Source organism: Lactuca virosa, chromosome 7 (assembly GCF_052849685.1).
Source record: "Lactuca virosa cultivar CGN04683 chromosome 7, Lactuca_virosa_CGN04683_v6, whole genome shotgun sequence".
NCBI lineage: Eukaryota > Viridiplantae > Streptophyta > Magnoliopsida > Asterales > Asteraceae > Lactuca > Lactuca virosa.
The window spans coordinates 178,421,647-178,429,206 of NC_136432.1; the positions used below are offsets into that span (position 1 = coordinate 178,421,647).

Here is a 7,560-nt window from a genome sequence, read left to right on the forward strand (position 1 = left end):
TCAAAATAATGGTGTTGTTGATTTTAGTTAAAATAAAAATTCGTTGTGATTTTGGGTTAAGACAAAATATGTCGTGATTTTATCTTAATAATAAAAATACATTTTTGTTTGTTTTAAAAATATAATAATGTTGCTTTTTACGGTTACATAAAAAAACATTTTTGTTGGTCACCATTTAAACATAAATAACGTATATTGATTCTCCTTTGATGTATAATTCTGGTGGATCGCTATTAAAAATCATTTATTCTTGTGTCATAACAAATATATGTTAAAAATATCTTTAATTGGTTTCAACTAAAACCATTTAATTTTAAGATTATTTTCTTCTCGTGACCATGCTTTCCCTGAAGCATTTAATTTTAATTTTGATTGTCTTCTAAAGAATTTAATCTCAATTTTGATTGTCTTCTACAATTAAGTTTCTATCATGTGTTGATCCACTAATATTTATATTTTTTTCAAATATTTTAAAAATGAACATCAGTTTTACTTTTTTTTATGGTCAAATTGTTTTGGCTTATAAAAGAATTTAGTTAATTGAAAAGCAATTTCGTGATTCAAACATTATGGATTAGTGATAAACAATATAAATTTAATGAAACTACATTCACTGTCATAGTAATCAAATCCCATTAGAGGATACTAAATCAGTGACTGCAACATCACAAGATACTCAAAAACATCAATTTATTTTTTTAAGATATTGATATTACATGAGAAGTTTGGTTAAGCATTTAGCCCCAAAACTATTGAATCAACATAATCTATATCGTATACACTATATATTTACAACCTGAAACAACCAACTTTGGGAAAAAGTTGCTACAACATAGGCTTCTTTTCCAAGACTTCTCACCTTCGTATTATCTTCGACCACCTTTTATAACATTGGCATCATCTGTCAGATAAAAAATAAGTAATATCACACAAATAATAAGAATTCCTATTATTTATAAAATTATTGGAATGTTCCTTTTGTCATTTGGTCAAAAAAGAATGTGTCAATGATCTAAGAGTAGTGAAATATCACCAATGCAAAAGAGAAGCAGCCTGCTACGTCCAGAGTAGCATCTTCATATGTACTTTGGCCCCAAATTCCAATCGTGTACAACCATAAGAAAACGTTCGGCAAAACCCAACACAATAATCTATCTCTTAAGAACCTAAAATAAAATGAGAATATTGTCCAGCTGTTCTGAAGAAAAAAGAATAGTTATCAAAACACTAATGCATAAATTAGAAGAATGACAACTAAATAAGATTGAAAATAAATGAATAACTCAAAATGAACGCCAAAGAGAAAAAAGAAGAGAGTTGTTGTATACCGGAAATGAAAAATCAAAGCTTCCAACTTGCTTTCGCATGCCTGATAATAGAACTTCATTTCCACCTCAAACTTTTCTTCACATCCAACAATCAGCCAAAATGTTAACATAAATTCGTTAAAGGGAATTAATCTTTTAGTAGAACATGTAAAACTAAAGTGGTGTAATTGTGAATAAACAAATACACACATGTAGAGTTAAAGGTCATTGATGATTGGATTTTCCAACTCATTGTTGGAGAAAAACAATAAATGTTTATAATTTTTTTACCTCTTTGAAACATAATGAACAGTATCTATAATTGTGTTCCTCTGTACATGAGATTCATCAATACAAATGAGTAATTAGTTGTATTAAGTGCCAACATTTTCCACACCTAATGTGCATAGTTTACCAAAAAGACCAATAATCAAAGAAAAACAATAAAACTTGCCTTAATGGGTCTGAGGTAATGAGCATAGAAATTCCTTCAAATGGACAGTTTGCCATTTTTCTTGTTCTTCTACCAGTAAACTATTTTGAAGCCTAAAATGCATCAACAACAATTCAATCCAAACCTAGAAAAAATGATAGAAACAGAAATAAAAAGTTTATAAGTATGATACAATTGTATAAAGGTAAACCTGAAAGAGTGACCAATATATGGTCTGGTCTGTAGTTGATTGTACATATCAATTAACTATGGAAAAGAAAGCATCTACTGGTCTTCACTTGCAAATTAAACAAAATCCTTGCCTAATACGTCTTCAAAAACATTCAAAATATCAATTTTGAGTTTATTAAAATGGATCCAAAACCAACAATGAAGATAAACCAAAAATTTTACTTAAAAAAATTATTTTATACCTAATCAAGAATAAGGATCACAAAAATCACCAAAAAAACAAAACAATAGATGACAAAAAAAACCCAAATGCATAGAAATACATACAAATGCATATAAATACACACAAAAGCACATAAATACGTAAACACATACACCCAAATGCACAAAAATACCCAACAATACATATATACACATCTAGATGTAGTATTTTTAGACTAAAAAAAGTACAGACAAACCTAAATCGTTTATGTGTTTGTAGCTCTGGACCTAGGGTTCTTAGAGAAAGCATCACAGGCAATGTTTATGGTTTTATGTGGTTATGGTGTGGTTTTTATACAAACAAATAAGAGGATCACTGTAACACAAATTCAACTTATAACCCAATGAAAATCCATGAAGCCAATCAGTGTAAAATAAAGAAAATGTTGGAAGACGGGTGATTTCATACCTTTAATAGAGTCTAGATGTAGAATGAAACCTGTAAAATCGAAAATTGAAAAGGATAACTACAAAAGACAAAACCAAACCAGAAAATCAAGAGCATACTTGTGTAATCAGTCATCTTACCGTATATGTGTAGACCAACTGTCGATTCTCTACCACCAAATCGTGATTTTGGTGGTCGATGGCAGAGTGGTGATGGATTGCGATGGTCTCCTGTAAATGAGTTTGAAGATTGTGGTGGCTAGGGTTTTTCATTGCACTGATGCTCGAGGAAGGTGCCCAGGTGGCTGAAGATGGAGTGGGGTATGGGTGATGGCTTGCGATGGTATTCGATTAAGGGGAAGAAAAGGAGGAGGACGTTGATGGCAGATTGTCTAGGGTTTTTTTAGATGTGGCGTTTGTGCGATTGCGTGTTGGTGTCGGGTTTTTAGAGAGAGAGATGACTGATGCGATGGTGGTCTTAGGGAAGTGAGAGTAAAGTTGAAGAGAGAAAAGTGATCTGAAATTGTGTGGCCTCAGATATCTTGTACATATGAAGAGGATATATGACCGAACTTCCTGCAGTTGCTCATGGGGGAAATGCCAGTTGCTCATGGAGGAGATGGTTTTGCAGGTTTCAACATGCGATGGAGATCGAGTGGTGAATAAAATCTTTTGTGATCGAACTGAGATAGTGGATGCAAAATATAAATCACATTTAGTGTTTGACCTGTTCAATGGACTTTAAGATAAGGGATGACCGATTCACTTGGCACAGTTTGTTCTTGTTCGTTTAATGTTTATTTGATTTTTTCTATGGTCGACTAGATAAGATCTGATTTTTCTAGAATGCATAAAGTTGTTGTATATAATGTTTTAGGAGTTGTATATAATGTTTTAGGAGTTGTACCTCTTAAAATTCAGTCTTTGACCAAATTTACGTAATAAGGAATAAAGATATATATATATATATATATATATATATATATATATATATATATATATATATATATATATATTGAAAGGTCCAATATGCTCAAAAGTCATATTAAAGTGATATTGTTAAATAACATATGATATTAATGGGTCACACTAATAACAACTTTATACAATTAATTATTTATTAAAAATTGATTTTAATAAATATTCAATAAAACTCTTTTAATTAAATTGGAAACTATTTATTTCATGCAAAAAATTTAATTCCACTAGCAAGTAACTTAATATATATCATATGGTATGATTTATAGGTCATGTATAAACTTCTGGATTAGTTGAATCATTTTTGTCTTTTTCCTAAAAGACAATGTTTATATTTTATGAAAAAGTTTATAAAAGTTTGACTTTATTTCTTCTTCTTTATGTAATTTTCGAGATATGCATAAAAAGAAGAAGTGTATGATTTGTTTAATCATGTTTTAAAGGCATGAGAGACATGTTTATAACAAGGAGACAAGTTTGTCTAAAGTTGAAAGAACCAATGGTTAATAACTTCATTTTTAGGCACTATAAATATGAGGCTTCCACTCTTGAAGTTTTAGCCTCATTCTTTCTTCCAATGGCTAAGAGCTCCATGGGAGACTCTCCATCTCATATTTGCTTTGAGTTATTGAAGATTACTTGCATATCTTTTGCTCTCTTGAAGTTCATATTGGTTATGAACTTCAAGCTTAAGAGTTTAAGAGTTTTGGACTAGCATCTACATCAGGTTGAGTCATTGTTGGTGTCTCAAAGGTTCCACATTCTTCATCAACTTCCAAGCCTCCCAAGAGGACCAAAGAACTACAAAGGTTGTTATTTCTTCATCCTTCCTTTCGTTGGTGTTTAATCTTTCTATAACTTGCAAGAATATCATTGGTGGGTATAAAATATTTATGTTATTTCAAAATTAAATTCTTTCATTTCCATAATTTTTCTAGTTTATGAAACTATTTTTGAACTAAAACCCAATATATATATATATATATATATATATATATATATATATATATATATATAAATTCATTTTTATATACATATATGAATTAAATCTACTTCGTAAATCAATGTTTTGTTACCTTCATGAAAACTAACTAATTTAAAATTAAAATAAAATAAAAGTACAAAGCAACTAATATTTCTAAGAAAACTAATGTAAATCCACTAGCGTAACACTAAAACCAAAATGACTAAAGAAGCAAACATAACAGACAAGAGAAAAGCAAGGATTAGTTGACATTTACTAGTTCAATGATTCATCTAATGCAATTAATCAATTAACACAAATATAATTGTAATAAATTTGATAACACCATTTAAAATCATCAATTATCTCTCTGTCTTATGATTCAATTTAAATTCACTCACTTATATCTCTGTGTATTTTATGAAATTAAAAAGCATTAAGTTCAATGGTTTTGTTAAAAATACACAAACACGTCTATGTTGATTTTAAGTGGAATCACGAAATCACATACTTATATTCAAATGATTTTCTAACTAAAGCTCTTCTCAAAATCAGTAGTTACGAATAAGTACGACTTGAAATTTGAATTAACCTCAAACGACTGTTATTGGCCAGATAATAAACATTCGATTAATTAAATCTAATTGCATAACACAATTTGAAAATAAATACACATTTTAACATCAAATTATTAACATACATCATGTTAATTAATTTAAAATCATTAAGATTATCATTTTACCTAGCTAACTAAACCCCAATTAAAACATACTCCATTAAACTAGAATCCAAAGATTAAATTTAAGCATCATTCTTACTTCAAAGTCTAAACAACGCACACTTGATATCAAGATAAAAAGCATAAAATAAAAGAAAACTCCCCTGAAATTTCCATGTCGTTTGTATGGCAGCCCGCAAGGAAATGGCAGCCAAACCAACAAAAGCCCAAAATAAGAAAATGATCACTCTGTATACGTGTCTATCCCCACAGCCAGTCTCGAACTTCCCGTATAGTTCTTCCTTGCGTTCGTTCTTTTTGTCATCAACATCGATAGACACCCATCAAGAAAATCATAGCCCCTCTCGATTACACGATTACAGGCTACCATTTTCTTTTGCATCTGTGTGTAATTAGGTAACAGGGAAAATCGAGCAGGTGTCTCGATCACAGGTGTGTGTGTTGGTATCCTAGCAAGAAAATCGAACAGGTCTTCCTTTTTTCCTTGTGTTTTCTTCCTCTCGCTTTGATCGACAGGTACTAAAGGACTCCCCTTCTTCTTATTCTTCTTAAAATTAGACGCATGTATTTCTTTTTTTGACGGGTCGCATGTATAGGTGGTGATGTTTATGTGGGTGGTGTATGAAGAAAACGATGGTTGTAATGGACGGTCTCAACGTATAAAGTTATAGGTAATTTCTCTTCTTTTAAATTAGTAGCTTTTTATTATCCACATATAAAGTTATACATGATTTCTCTTCTTTAAAATAAAAACAGTATCCACATATAAAGTTATAGATGATTTCTCTCCTTTAAAATAAAAACGGTCTCAACGTAAAACGAATAAAATACTACTTATACTCTTATAAAATTTATTTAGTTCTATTTTCTCTAAAATTGATCATAATACAAAATATATTTATGTTCTAATTTGTTTTTTTAATACTAGTAGAATAATGATGAGAATTGGTGTTTATAAACGGCTATTTTATCAATTTTAGAGACTTGATTACGTTATTCAAAAACAAAAAATATTTTAATATTTCGTTACGACGTAATGGAATGAAAGGGTGGTGAAGGTGGAGGTTGTAATGGAGGGATGATATGGTGAAGATGGTAAAAGGTTGAAGGTGTTGTGGGGTTAACGATTATGTTCTTTTTCCTCTCTTCCTATACAATCTTTATAACTGGAATTGGTCACCAAAAAGGTACACTATTACTCCTTTTTTCCTTGAAGAACAGAAGTCAAACACAGGGCCGGTCCTGAGGATTCTAATGCCCAGGACGAACTGGAAAAAAAGGCCCTTATGCATGGCCCACAAACAGTAATTTGAATAAAGAAATAAAAATACGTTGCTATTTTGAGTAATAAAATGAAATTACATTGCTATGAATAACATATAAATCAAAAGTATAACGTTGCAATTCAAAGAAATGAAAAGTATGTTGCCATAATACCAAAAAGACAACAGTATGTTGTTATTTCTTATATTCAGTTTATCTTTATACTTACTCTTTCATTCCAAGTCCGTCCTGATTAAGCTTGAGTTCTATCTCCTTGGTTTACGTAGACCGGATTCAGGTGCATACCAAACACCATAATATAATCATATTGAATTTCAATTCCAGGTCAGGCCTAAGCAACTTTCCAATCAAGTATTGTCTGATGTAAAGATGCCCATCCAAGCAAATTCTGAACAAAAGGCAAAAAGAGGTTAAAAGTCATCAAGATGGAATCTTAAAGCATAAATAGAAGCCATTTGTAATCAAAATGAGTTTCGAGCATCGATCTTAATATACTAATGTATGATTTTGACATTAATGGATCTTGAAAATTGTATAAATATTAAAATCAAGTTTACAATAACAACTAGGGATGATAAAATTCTGTAAACTAGTTTTCCTTTTCTGAACAGATAACAGTTTCCAAACAAAGTTATCCTTTCCAGATTACAATTATAGTATGACACATTTAAAAATCATATATAAAATTCCAAAACAAAAGCACAGCCAAACGATATCTTACTTGCCTAAGCACATGTCACTATGAACATATACACAAAAATGATAAGATTTCAAATAATAGATGTCTTTAGTTTTATAATTGAATTTTTTTCTAGATGATTGTATGTTCCTGATTTCCCAATAATACCAAGAAAAAAAATTATAAATACAACAATGTAGCAGTAAAAAAGGATGTTTTTATGGTTATTGATTATTCACTCAGTTGTCCAACCAACCACATCATATACACACATTTTGCACCACAACAATTTCTTTTTGACATCATATCAAACACTTGGAAGGTCTCTTTAAGATC

At 30.2% G+C, this 7,560-nt stretch overlaps 1 long non-coding RNA gene across 3 annotated transcripts; it reads right to left on the reverse strand.

Moving 5' to 3' along the window:
* Positions 1-673: 673 nt before the first annotated feature.
* On the reverse strand, positions 674-3,333 carry LOC145125138 (uncharacterized). Of its 3 annotated transcripts, XR_013715832.1 has the most exons (5): positions 2,722-3,330; positions 2,603-2,632; positions 1,329-1,885; positions 1,034-1,198; positions 674-901 (listed from the first exon to the last, which is right to left on the reverse strand). It is a non-coding gene; the product is annotated as an uncharacterized LOC145125138 (long non-coding RNA). The 3 variants fall into 3 exon arrangements; XR_013715833.1 differs by having other exon boundaries at positions 674-1,193; positions 2,722-3,333; XR_013715831.1 differs by having other exon boundaries at positions 674-1,198; positions 2,722-3,332.
* Positions 3,334-7,560: the final 4,227 nt, after the last annotated feature.